The 14,295-nt window shown below is 36.7% G+C and overlaps 1 long non-coding RNA gene across 3 annotated transcripts in view; it reads left to right on the plus strand.

The window, feature by feature from the left end:
- Positions 1–14,295, plus strand: part of LOC144241732 (uncharacterized) — a 331,611-nt gene that overhangs the window by 200,235 nt on the left and 117,081 nt on the right. The gene's annotated exons all lie outside the window — the stretch shown is intronic.

Below are 14,295 nucleotides of genomic sequence, written 5' to 3' on the forward strand. Positions count from 1 at the left end.
ACTGTTTTTTTCTCTTTTTGTCTTTTTTACCATTTCACCTCATAACTACTTTGATATTAAGTTATTCAGCATTTTAAGCTTATGACAATTATACCTTCATCATAGACTGTAGCCATCTTTATAACAAGTTAAGATTCTTGTTCTCTAAATAAAGAAATTTTGCCCAACAGTTTTCCTTTTATTCACTCGGAGTTGCATTTGTTTTATTATGTATGTCTTGTACAAATATTAAATATGTGGCATGCAGGTTTTCATTTTCGTGACCAAATTTTCAGAATCTCTTTATTTCAACAGTGGATTTTCTCTGTCCATTTTTATGTCATTATTTATGGACTGGCCCTCCCTTCCATTTCTTCTCTTTCTTTTTTTCTTTTATTCTTTAATTTTATTTGCTTATCCCTGTTTCTTTGTTTCACTTTCCTTTTATTTTATGATCTGAGGTTTCTTTTATTTATTTTCTTTTCTAGTAGTTTTAAGTTATAAGGTTTGTATTTAGACAATCAACCATTCAATTAAAATAAATCTTTAAATGTTTATTTTCTACATTATTAGCTTCAAAAATTAATTAGCTGTGCTTGTGATTCTGGGGTTCCCTACCATCTTAAACTGAGATGCAATTTATTTACTCCCTTTTTACAAATTTTACTTATCAGTCTCCTTTCAGTTGTATGATTCTTAGCTTTTAAGTATGTTCAAATTACAGGTATAAAAATCACTTTCTTGGAGCACCTGGGTGGCTCATTTGGTTAGGCCTCTGACTCTTGATTTTGGCCCAGGTCATGATCTCATGGTTTGTGGGTTTGAGCCCCATATTGGGCTCTGTGCTAACAGTGCAGAGCCTGCTTGTGATTCTCTCTCTTCCTCTCTCTCTGCCCATTCCCTGTTCACTCTCTCTCTCTCTCTCTCAAAAATAAATAAATAAACTTTAAAAAATTATTTTATTTCCTTGATCACATGTCTTTCTCCTTCAACTGTTTCATCTGCTCCTTATTACCACATTTCTCTGAAGAAGTACTGATACCAGCCGTGTCTGTTTCTTACCTCCCTGGGCTTCTACCACATCACTCCCCCAATTTTCTTCCTGCCTCTTGGGGCCTGTTTATCAGTCTCTTTGTCTCTTTTATAATGTCATACTTCTCCACTACATCTTCATATGCTATAGTCCCTTATCTCCTCTCTCTGGAACATCGATGCCAAGTTTCAACTGACACTATGTGCAGATGACTTGCAAATATATATATCTCTAGTCCCAGACCTCCCCTCTGAGACTTAAGATCTGTCTTGCAACTGCCCTCTTGACATCTGTAGATGCCAAATAATTTAAAACCAATACATTTTAAAAATACTTATTTATTTATTTATTTGGAGAGAATCCCAAGCAGACTCCGCATTAAGAGTGCTAAGAGCACAGAGTCTGACAGGGGGCTCAAACTTACTGAGCTCCCCAGATGCCGCAACCAATATGTTTTTGACTGAATTCTTGATTACTTTCCCTGAACCAGCTTCTGCTCTTATCCTCTGAACTCAAGAGTACTGTGATAAAGCCAAGTAAGTGATGGGGAAAGTGGCACGAAACACGACTGAGTGGTGACCCAGGGCCTGATCATGGCTAGACATATGGGTCCTGGCAAGGACTTTGAAGTTAATACTTTGAGATGCAAAACCATGGGACTTTTGAATAGAGAAGTAATAAGATTTATATATTAAAGAATTCCTTGTCAATGGAGAGAATAAACAAGAGGAGAACAGGGAGACCAGTTAAAAGTCTACTCCAGAGGCGCCTGGGTGGCTCAGTCAGTTAAGCATCTAACTTCAGCTCATGTCATGACCTCACGGTTCATGGGTTAAAGCCCTGCATCAGACTCTGTGCTGACAGCTCAGAGCCTGGAGCCTGCTTTTGATTCTGTGTCTCCCTTTCTCTTTGCCCCTCTCCCACTCATGTTCTTTCTCTCTCTCGAAAATAAATAAACATTTAAAAATGTTTGCTTATAATGCAGACGTTTGGGTGACAGATAAGGAACCCTATAAGAGAATGGTAGCAATGGGAGAGATTAGAATTGGTCAGATTCTAATACTTTTTAAGGTAAAGTAAGTAGTATTTGAAGATGGGTTGGATGTAGAATACAAGATGAACAAACAAACAAACAAACAAAAAAAGATAAGGAGATGAATCCAGGACAGCTCCTGAGTTTTTGGTGTCATTCTCTGATGAAGGGAACTTAAGGACAAGGGAAGATGTGGGAAGGAGCTGGAATCAAGAGTTGAGCTTAAAACCAGATGATATGAGATGCTTATTAGGCATCCAGTGAAGATTCTGACTGAGCAATGGGATTCACAAGTTCAGAATAGAGGTCAGAGCTGGAGGTTTACATTTGGAAGTGACCGGTATAGAGATTATCTTGAAAACTACCCTGGATGTTGGAACTAGAGCTTTGGTGACCTGGGATTGATTATAAGGACTGAGGAAGTTTTTTCAGGTTAAAAGGGGAGCTTATCTGGTCCCACTCATTAAAGGACGGTAGAGCACAATGGACAGGGAGGCAGGTGAATGTACCTGTGCTAAGCTGGACATGGCATTTTGTACCATAGGAGTTTCCAAGGCCACAGCAGGTCTATCAGCAAAAAATCTTCCTACTCTGTTAAAGGATACTTTCTAAGGCTTAATTCAAGCATCAGTTGCTTATGAAGTCATTCCAGTCACTATTGGCCCTGCCTGTACCCTGCAGAACTCCCTCTTCTACCCTGGAAATGCCCCAATGTGACAATTATTACATTTTCTTCCACTTATTTTTTTTACATGTCTTTCTCTCCCACTAGAGTTTGAACTGATGGAGGACTATGGTGTTGTGTCTAATTATTATCAATGCCCCTACACAGTTTCAGGTGCATAAAAGATGCTTAATAAAATCTTAATAATAAAATTAATAATATTCAGGGGTGATATTAAAAATCTCCAACAGCCATACTAACAAGAACTGACCAATCCGAACAGTTGTTCTACTGTCCATAAAAACACCAAACTAGTACATATCAGCTGAATATCATGCCATCAAAGTTTACTTTATTTCCATTTCATACCTTCTTTCTTTATTATGTTGATCTTTGTGGGTCTAGTAAAATAGCATATGACCAAATGATATTATTGTCAACGTAGTTCTTTACAAAACCGAATTTCCTAAAACAGCCTTGATCTATGCTACAACCATGTCAAGTGCTATGGCAAGATCTTACCAGAGCTTTGAATTAACATATCTTCCAAATTATTTAAAAGAGAATTACTTTTTTTTTTTTTTACCTTCTTAACTGATGGTTTTGACACTCCCCATGTAGTTCTACATCATATGAAATACTGACACACCAGCTGGCTTGCTGAGAACAGTGAAATTATAAGCATTTTATTGAGAGATTATTTACACAGCAGCCAGAACCATCTTAACCCTTAATAAACATTAAGTAAAAATCCACTAACTGCCAGTTTATGTCTCACATTATGCAAGGCGAGAAGCCAACCTGCAAGACCCAGGCAGCCATGGATGTAGGTAGTGAAAGAGTCAACCTACTTGAAGAAGGTGTTGGTTTTTTATTTAATGATACTCTTCTTCTACAGACACTTAATGAAACAAGCATTGAGTTGAAACAAAAGCAAAGCATTGTATGATGATATTTCCTGTGGTCCCCAAAGCAAGGTGTGTAGACACAGGTTTTAGCCATCATACTGTGAGACAGTGCCTTTTAGAATTTCAGCATGTCGGACCACAAATCATCTCAAATGCTACTTAATCCATGGAAAGTGTTTACGACAGCCAATGCCCCCTAGAATAAAAGAGAGCATTTAATGTGGCAGACCATAATGGAGGGGAGGCAATAAAAGATAGAGCACAGCTTGAACCGCAGTATAACTGGGTGACTTACACCTCCCTGCTGAAGGCAGCAGACTCGCAGTTACGAAACTGCTAATCTGTTCTACTGTTTTTTAATCAGATGTTGGCATTATCTGCCACTAATTGCTTTTTCATTTCCACTTGTAATTATTCCATTGCATGTTTGTAGTGAGAAGCTGAAAATGAGGCAGATCACTGAGAAAGAATTAATTGTTAATGAATAATCATCAGTAGGAAGCCAATTTCATTATCTTCAAAGAGGTAGCCAGAGATTAACCACTAGCTGTGGTTCTCCTACTTTCTGTGCATGACTGTAAAGTAATCACAAATAATCACGCCCTCCAACTTCATCAATTATTTTCTATTATGTGGATTGATACCCATTTTTGTCTTTGTTGTTTAATGATAATGGCAGTATTCATGCTGGGGAGTGCTAATTGGAAGGTGTTACATTCAGTGGGCTCTAGGCCTAATTATTAGAGCATCTTCTTCATTAGCACATGATCCTACAAGGGTTGCATGGTGGGAGTTACTAATTTTTCCAAGTTACAAGAATATCATATTAGGAAACTTTTGCATGTCTTTATGCCAAGTAACAGAGAAAATCCTGTATCTGGTCAACGTGGTGTAGCTGCCAACAGAGGCTTTCTGTTTACATAAAATAGGATGTTTTAATCTAAGAGGAGTCTTTGAACACAAAGCCTGTTCTGCCCTAGAAGCTAGGTCTGCCCAAAACTATAAATAAGCTTCTGATTCTGCTTTGTTTCTGCCATTTACTAACACTCATTCTTCAAAACGGCTAGCACAGCTCCCTGGGAATTTGCAGCTCTCTGTGGAGTTTTGCCAGATATGAATGGAAACATGAGATGAATTTGAAAGTCAGGATGGAAGGGTCATAATGTTTGTTGCCTTGGTGGTCAGGTGCTATCACTCCATATAGACTTAGGGAGAAAGTAAACAGATAGTCCTACTTCACATTTGCATAGGGCTGTATAACTTCTCAAGGCTCTCTCACATGTACTGGTTCACAATGTCCTTTAACAAAGCAGTAAGATTTGTTGCTGGTGGACCTAGTATAGCCCCAGAAATTCCTATGGTATAGAATGTCATGTTCATGAGATGCCTGGGTGGCTCAGTAGGTTAAGCGTGCGACTTCAACTCAGGTCATGATCTCATGGATCATGGGTTTGAGCCCCACGACAGGCTCTGTGCTGAGAGCTAGCTCAGGGCCTGGAGGCTGCTTCATATTCTGTGTTTGCCTCTCTCTCTCAGCATCCTCTGCTCACTCACTCTCTCTCTCTCTCTCTCAGAAATAAATAAAACATTAAAAAAAAAAAAGAATGTCATGTTCAGCTCAGAGGAGATATATTCGCATGCCTCCCTTTCCATAGTGCTCTACAGTTTTTAATGAGTGTAACTAAATAGGCTGCCCTGTAATCAGAAAGAACTTTCTCAGTGCTTGTAATTATTCCAAGGCAACCAAGACCCTACTTCTAACTAGACCCACAGCTGGAGAAAAGTATAATATACAGCAGTCTCAAGCACAATGGACTATAGAGCATGTTTCTGACACATCTCTAGGAGAGACCTTGCCAAAGAGATAGAAAAATTAGGTGTAGTTATGAGTGTGGGTTTTGGTGTTGGTCTTGCCCATTTGGTTAGCCATGTGAATTAATGTAAATTATTTTACCTCTTGGAACTTGACTTGCCCTCATGAGGTTGTTATAAAAATGAGTGAGATATCATATGTAGTGTTAAACTCAGGGCCTGGCATCTAATCAGTGCTTATCTTAGGAACAGATCATGAAGAATTTTAAATGTCTGGGTAACAAGTTGTTTTCTGGAAATGAAAATTTCTCAGAATGTTAGACCCAAGTAAGCCCAAGCTCTCCAACAGGCAAATCCTGAAAAGTCATTGACTTAGTACAAAAGGGTTTAATTCTTGCTCATGAGATGTTTGCTGTGAGGTGGTCTTGTCCTTCTTCTAGTTGGGGATTCAGGTTCCCTCCATCTTTTTTTTTTTTTAATTTTTAATGTTTATTTATTTTTGAGAGAAAGAGACAGAGCACAAGTGGGAGAGGGGTAGAAAGAGAGAGAGACACAGAATCCAAAGCAGGCTCTAGGCTCTGAGCTGTCAGAACAGAGCCCAACATAGGGCTCGAACTCACAGCCTTTGAGATCATGACCTGAGCTGAAGTCAGACACTCAACCGACAGAGCCACCCAGATGCTCCTCAGGTTCCCTCCATCTAATGACACTGTCATCTGAAGAAGTGACTTCCTAGATAATTAAGGAAGAGAAAAAGACAAATGGCAGAGGCATATAGGCTTTCACATGTCATTAGGAGAAGTGATGCATTGTGTTGATTCATATTCCTATATGTCAGAATATAGTCACAAGGTTCTAATCTAGTGTCTTGGAAATGTTGTCCTTTTGTTTCCCTGGGAAGAAGCCATGATGTGATAAACACAGCATTGTACATTACATCTGCTATGGTGTGCAATGAGTAGAATAATCAGGAAATTGGTTTTAGAAAGGTTATAATGAGAGTACATAGAGATGGCTGAGAGCAGGGAAAAGACCAGAATTCAGGATGCACTTTAGGAGAGTGTTATAATTACAGAAAGACAGAGATAATAGGAGTTTGAGAATTGTTCAGAAACTGTGTTTAGAAATGTCAGAGAACAAAAAGCAGTCAAAAAAAGATAAAATTTCAAGCTTAAATGGTGGTTCTATGGAGACATATTAGCAGTGTATGAGGAGAGTAGATGTAGAGGATGAGTAGGGAAAATATATCATGTGGTTTTTAAAATTGACTAGGTTATATAACTAGTAGCCACTGTTATGACCAGGGGAATAACCATAGATAAGAGGAAAATACACCTGTGAGATCTGGACATTCAGACATCTGGGAGAGGGGTTCAAATGTGTCCTATTCTTTATTGGTAGAGTCACTGGTGGGAGGTAACAAACCTTCAGGCAGGTAAAAAGCATCTCTGAATTGCTTGGTGAAAACCCTACTCGGAATTTTTCTCTTGAGTACAGTAGTACAATTATCCTTTTACACAATGACTTTTACCCAGGCACAAAATACCTTTACCTTTCAAGGACAATAATACGAGGTTCTTGGTTTTTCTATTATTAAATGAAGTTGGTAAAGAAGTGAAAAGTATGGTAAAGGGGATAGAATGCACACAAATATATCCACATTTTCAGTGTTTATAATATTAAATTAAAAAAAAGAGATTACTATGGGATGACCCTAATAGGTTTTCTAACTTAATAATAAGTGACGTTATTTTTGCATTTGGACATTGAATTATTTCTAGATGGTGAGTGGTAAACTGATGTTATGGCATGAAATGTTCCTTTCTTTGGAGGAAATCATTATAAGTAAGACCCTTTGTTTACATGCCTTATTTGCCTGACTTGCTGCTTGTCTGGCTTGTCTTACTTACATAAGGCATTTCATAGGCCATTGACTATGCATTTCAAGGTTTTGACCTTATGCTATAGCCATTAGAACCAATTTACTGATACTTGGCTACTCTCAGCCACTTGAGAATACATTCTCCTCTTCCATCTCTAACCTTACCACTCCATTCAACCATGGCTACCACGGTGCCACTGTTGCAAAATTAGAAGCTTAAGATTTTATTTTTCTTTCTTTTGCATGGAACAAAGGGACGTTCAAGCTAGAGGTAGTACAGTCGAGACAGTTACCAGCCTTCAGTGGCAACTTCATTGTTTTAGAACCTAGACCAGAGAATATGCAGTCCTTAAGAGCAAACATGAGCACTGTGAGTAAAAAGGCATACTGTATCTATGATATAAGGAATGCACCAGCCCTAAAAGACATTCTCCTCAAGATCCAGAGTAGAAATCAAATCTAACATGCTTATTTATTGGCATTTAAGATTTTTGTATAATAATTATAATGTTACCATACATTTTAACATTTGTGGCATTTTATTCATTAAATTAGGGGTCTGGTATTGTGCTAAGTCTATGAAAAAAGTTTCTGCTCATGCATATATATTATCTCTTAATGGCAGCCCAATTTCAGAATGCTTTGTGTGTGAGCAAGAGAAATCCAAAATGGAGATTTTAGAGGGCTCTGATTGTTTTCAAGGATAAAGGTAGTTTAAAAACTAAACAGTTTGATAAAACATTATGAAATATCTTGAGATTTTAGTCCTGAACTTCAGGGTGAAAGTCACTAATTACACGGCTTTTAAAAAGACATTATTGATAAAAGTGGGTGGGACCAGCTACAACATGTAAGAATAAATCTTGATATAATGAAGGAAACTACCAAAATATCTTCAGGAGAGTTCATTCTATCAACTCAGCTTTCATTTATTCTTACAAATGAGATCTTCCTAGCACTTAATACATTTTCAGTAGTTTATGCAAGAGATAAGAGCTAATTGTATAACACGAGGCTCACATCCTCTACATTTCCATGGGAAGAACTAGGTTCTGAATCAAACATAAAGATTAGCAGAGAATCTCAGGAATGAAGCCATAACAGAGACTGTTCTCAAGTGAAAACTTTACCCCTACAATGCTATTCTCCCATTTTGTCATCTCCTATCAATTTTAATACCTTATGTCTCATCAGAGAGCAGTTATACTCTGACATGTTCTCTCCTGGTGCAAGATGGCAGCTACTAAAATATAAATCACTGCAGAGAATTGCTGGATTTAGAGCCAATTCTTCTAATCGAAAACAACAGCAATGTTAATTTCAGCTTGAGAATGATGGCTTTTGTATGGTGATATAATGGTACAGACTATAATGGTGTCAACTACCGCAATAAAATATGCTTCAAATGGGCTACCTTTTTTACATTTAGACTAGGGTGACTTCTGTCACATTTCTTTTTTTGGCATGGAAACTGACAATCTATTAAATAAATATTAATCCCTAGCAGTCTTCAAAGCAGGCTCAACCATATCAGGATTTTAAATAACTTCATTAATTGCTTAACTACCTTTCCCCTAAATTCCTAAGGGATCCTTTGATGCTAGTCACTCTCATGAATTACCAAGTGATTCATGACTTCAACCTGTTATCATGCAAAATACATTTCCAGTTGGAAATCTTTACAGATGAATTTACCAGAAAGTAAGTAACCACTCGAGACTTTAAAGAGGGCAAATTCCATTTCTGCAGTATGTGAAGAAACATGATTTGGATCTTTTTCTTTTTTTATCATTAGTACACTAAAATGGTATAATGTGTCCAAAGATTCAGTTTGGACAATACATGATCAAATGAGGAATTCCATTTAATGTTTTATTATTATTATTATTAATTATTATTATTCCTGAGAGAGGAGAGAGAGGCAGCGTGAGCAGGGGAGGGTCAGAGAGAGAGGGAGACACAGAATCGGAAACAGGCTCCAGGCTCTGAGCTGGCTGTCACCCCAGAGCCCAACACAGGGCTTAAACCCAGGAACCGTGAGATCATGACCTGAGGTGAAGTCAGAAGTCTAACTGACTGAGCCACCCAGGCACCCTCGAGGAATTCTATTTAAATGGTGAAAGATGAACTGGATTATTTGTGGGTGAATTATCCATGACAATAACAGTAGCTATTGCTAGTCCTTATTTTCCTATAAACTTTTATATCCCTTCTCTCCTCCCAAAGTCATCACTAAAAACACAAAATGCTTTTTATGAATCTAGTCAGGAGACAATTAAGAAGATAACTGTTTTTCAAAGGACAAGAATACATCATGTTTAGAAATCTATTTTTCAAAAGCTATGTTTCTGTTTTTTCTTCTGTTTTTTTCTTAAATGGTAATCAAACACTGAGTATTCTTTAGTTGTAATGAAATTTATTTTTATCCTATATACATATACATAACTGTTTAAAGCACTGTGAAGCTGGCATGCCTGGGTGGCTCAGTCAGTTAAGCACCAACTCTTGGCATCAGTTCAGGTCTTAATCTCACAGTCATGAGTTCAAGCCCTATGTGGAGCCTACTTAAAAAACAAAAAAACAAAACAAAACAAAACGAAAAATAGCGTACACTAAAGGACTATGAAGCTAATAAGGATAAGCACCATTCCTGGAGAGGTCTTTCTAGTATCCTTCCGTTTTCTATTGCATTCTAGACTGGCTCCTTTAGGATGATACACAGACACCACCTGAGGACTTCCTTTTGCTTCTGCATGTGTTGAATCACCCATTTTCAGTGCTCTAAAAGCTAAACAGAGAAAAGAGAGCTAAAAGAAAGCTCAGGTTTCTCTTAACTTTCTTTTATAGGAAGATATCTTTGAGTCTGAGTACTCGCTAGAAATTAAACCTCTCTTTCCTGGAAAGATGATAGAGGGATAGTTACTTAGCTCAAATAATCCTCTCTTTACTTCAACCTTGTGTAGTATCTGGTGCCTTCAATTCCCAACCCCTTCTGGGGTTCGATGGCATGAATCAACTCCCTTTCCCAATACCTACAGATTTCAATTTTCCATCTGCCCAACATTTGTCAATACTGGTTTCTCTTTTTCTTTGCTTTGTCTTTGTGAATAATGATGTTAATTTACTATTACTTGAGGAGTGTGAAGGATTAGAGAGGAGTGATAAACATTTGTTCAGTCTGCCATGTTAACTAGATGTTGACAATTGTCAAGCCTCATATTTTTGCCAGGGATCTGGGGAATCAAAAAACAGTAGGTCTAATTTGAAAATAAAGTATTTCCATTCTATATGATTGAAACACCTAAATTGCTATTTAAATGTTTCAGCCATAGTGGTCCCACTGAGTTACCCTGGAGAGCTACCACGTAGAAACAGCAGGGAAAGAGGCTGCTAACGGGTAGCATTTGGGGCTCCTAATGCCGCCTCCGACCCCAAAATAAAGCAGTTCCATTTTCACTTGCTTCAGATGCTATATTTTATATAAGATTAGAATTGAACAAAGAGTTTCAAAGATTCAAAATGTTTGAACCCAGATACAGTCATTACAGTTGAATGCAGACTCACCACACCTCTTGAGAACGAGTGGCTGAGTTTTGAGATCTGATGCTGTATCACCCTTTATATGATGAAATGCTTTCTTTTTCTTTGTTGTCACATACATATGGGTTCTAGAGTAGACTGTCTTGTCAGTGCATAATCACATTCATTGTAAAAGCTTTTTGTACCTTAAAGAGATGTTGAATTGGACACAAAGTAGTGGTGGAATTCCTCAGATTGCACAGCAGCCCTGATCTGTGGCTTTCATTGTCTTCTTCTGTTCACTCTTTCTCCTGTCTTCTTCACTTACAACAACTTATCCAGAAATTCCTTCTTTTGCATTGGCTGTCTGGCATATTCAGATATGACAACCAAATAATCCTTTTATTCTATATGGTCAACTGTCAATGACCACTTGTTTCCTTTAATCATCAGGTCAGTGTTTTTATATATTCAATGCTCACTTAAATACCAAGGAATTTGTTTTCCTGTGTTTTCAGAAATCATAATTTTTCTTATCAGAGAATAATTGATGATATGGGGAAATAAATTGCTATAGGTTCACTACTCCATAGAGAACCAAACCAGATGTAGACCAAAACCTAATTTATTTCACAAAGTAGTAAATCCCCTATGCCCTTCTTATTCTTGTTGAATATTGTCATTGAGAAGAAAATAAACAGTTCCTGCTCATAAACTAGTCTTTGTCCTTCCTAGTTGACTTCAGAGCCTACCTGTCTCTGTGAAATTTGAGAGACAAGGAATTTATTTCTGACTTCATTATTGGCCTGAATCACATGTTTGTAATACATAATTCCTCAAATACAGAAAATTTATTAGTGGACACATCCTATTTTGTAAAAAATACAGTATATGAAATGTTTGTAGGCCACTCAGTTTTTATAAAGGAAGACCTATATGTTTTGAAATAGGACCAAATTTTGAATTATTATAGATTCAAGGCATGAATTGTTTTGTTTGGGTATTCTCTTCATGTATGTATATATTCCAGTGGAGAAGTATATAGACCAATTGATCATGTTCATAATTTCTATAATATGGTCAAGTGATACCTGTTATTTTTCTACTCAAAGGCATATAAACTATAAGATAAAATTGTATGGTGTTGCTAAATGATGCTTCCAAACAAGCAGAGTGTTTTCTGACATTTTATAACAAATTTTGTGTATGGGTTCTTTTCTTTAAGTTTATGTATTTATTTTGAGAGAAAGAGAGAGAAAGAGAAGGAGAGAGAGAGGAATGTGCTAGTGAGTGGGGAAAAGACAGAGAGAGAGAGAATCCCCAGCAGGTGCTGCACTCTCATTGTAGAGCCTGACATGGGGCCGGATTTCATGAGATCATGACCTTAGCCAAAATCAAGAGCCTGATACTTAACCAACTGGGCCATCCAGAAATCTGCCTATAGGTTCTTGATTCCTAGACTAGCTTACCCTCTAAAACAAATACTGATAGATAGTAGTTCTGGAATGTATTTTATTTTTTTCCCAAACACCATGATGAACTCCTCCATTGAGTAAAGTACTCTGCCTTACTGTCATATGAGCCTTGCTCAGATAACAGTGATGTTTTTACTGATACTAGAACCATTCCCTGTGCCGTATCAGATTCAGTAGTGACTCAAGGTAAACACATATTCACATATTTTCCATTTCCTTCCTTTTTCTTTTTATATCTTTCATTTGGAGGATATAAATTTTTTTTCAGATAGCATATGTATTAATAGACTAAATCTTTTACTGGAACTCAAATCACAAAGTTCTGTTTCCTTAATCATCATAAATTAAAAAAACAAACTAACAGGGGTGCCTAGGTGGCTCAGTTGGTTAAGTGTTGGGCTCTTCATAATGGCTTAGGTCATGATCTCATGGTTCGTGGGTTCGACCCTAGCATTGGGGTCTGTGCTGACAGTTCAGAGCCTGCTTGGAATTCTCTGTCTTTCTCTCTCTGCTCCTACCCCACTCATGCTCACTTGTTCTCTTTCTTTCTCTCTCAAAAGAAATCATTAAACTTTTAAAAAATTAAAAACAAACACATGAGAATCTTTTGGTTATCACAAGGTATGCAAGTGTAATAAACCTAAAATGTATGTTTGAACTAAACCACAAGTCACATTTATAGCCAATTCTAAAACACAATTCAAGTTCTTATTACAACCTTCCTATATAGTTCTGGTAGCATCATTTGTAGCCTCACCTGACCACTGTTTGCAACCAATCTGTGACAGTTGAGGAAAGTCATATATTCTGGTTTTCATGGTTTATGAGTTTTGTGGTACTTTTGCAACTACTGTGGTCTCCCCACTCATGAAAGTCACTCAGTCATTCACACCCTCGACAACTATAGCTTAAGTATTCTAACATCTGAATGACTAAACATTTTGAAGGATAGATTGTCTTTTCTCATAAATTTTTAAAAGGACTAAGATTAAATACATATTTTAAAAATAAAGGGAATAATGTCAAACAAATTAAAGATTAATTTTTTAAATTATTATGCAAGAATTTTCTTTATGGAACTCTTTTTTATTATTTTTTGACATGTTGTACATTATATTCCAGCACTTATTTATTTTACAACTGGAAGTTTGTACCTTTTGACCTCCTTCATCCATTTCACACATCCCCACCTCCCTCCCCCACATTATTTAGAATAAGACTTCATCATCTGTTCTAATAATTTACATTATGCTAAAGGATTTGACACAAAGTATTAAAAAAATGGAATGACTTTTGAAACTAAGTTATTAAACGAGAAAGTTCAGGACAGAGACCCTAGTCATTTAGCAATTATTGATTAAGTGCTCACATAATTCATAGGATTTTCCAAGGTACTTAAGTACTTCAAAATAAGCAGAATCTCTGTCTTCAAGACAGGAGATGGTAACTAGATAACAGAAAACAATATAAATATAAATAGATCATTATAATTGCAAAATTATGTAGAAAAGAAATAAATTCATATTAAAGTCAGGTAAAGAAAAAAGAGGACAACTTTATAAGAAAATACAACTTGATTCTGCCTAAAACTCAGATAATTGGCTTATTTCTTTCATCAGTTCAAAAAGGAGGGTAAATAAAATGAGTCTTTAACCACTATTTTTGCCATAAGCAACTTTGCTTCCAATGTCCTTTGTATCCATTTCTGATAGTAAAATGGACTGTGCCAATGGACTTAGGAAGAAAATATTTTGTAAAGTGGGAAGATAAAAGATTTTAACATCAAAAGAATTATAGTTCTGAGTATCAGAAACATTGACCTTTAAAAAAAAGGGGCTGGATATATTATAGGACTAGCATTTTTAGAGGATGACCAAATAATAAAAATGATGATGATGATGATGATGTATCCATCATCTTCCCTTCTAACATGCTCCCTCTACAATATTTATTAGCTTTAATAATTGATATGATCATTCTCCAAGTTGCC

The sequence above is a fragment of the Crocuta crocuta genome, unplaced genomic scaffold (assembly GCF_008692635.1).
Source record: "Crocuta crocuta isolate KB4526 unplaced genomic scaffold, BGI_CrCroc_1.0 scaffold17, whole genome shotgun sequence".
Taxonomy (NCBI): domain Eukaryota; kingdom Metazoa; phylum Chordata; class Mammalia; order Carnivora; family Hyaenidae; genus Crocuta; species Crocuta crocuta.